Source organism: Parus major, chromosome 1 (genome assembly GCF_001522545.3).
Source record: "Parus major isolate Abel chromosome 1, Parus_major1.1, whole genome shotgun sequence".
NCBI classification, from domain to species: domain Eukaryota; kingdom Metazoa; phylum Chordata; class Aves; order Passeriformes; family Paridae; genus Parus; species Parus major.
In genome coordinates, this window is record NC_031768.1 from 55,242,113 (window position 1) to 55,242,356 (window position 244).

Below are 244 nucleotides of genomic sequence, written 5' to 3' on the forward strand. Positions count from 1 at the left end.
GATGGGAGTCATTCTGCACCTGCAGTCTCATTGACATGAAAGTCAATTAATTTTGTATTATGATCAGAAACATGAAATAGATTTGATTTTGCAGAAAGTTGACATTTCAGCCAAGAGAGATGTATATTATACTGATTTATGTGATTAGGAAAAAACACTCTGAGATGTTTTTCCATTACAGTACTCAGCTGCAAGAGAGAGATTCCTTATTTATATGAGCAGAGGGAAAATGCTTTGACCTAGG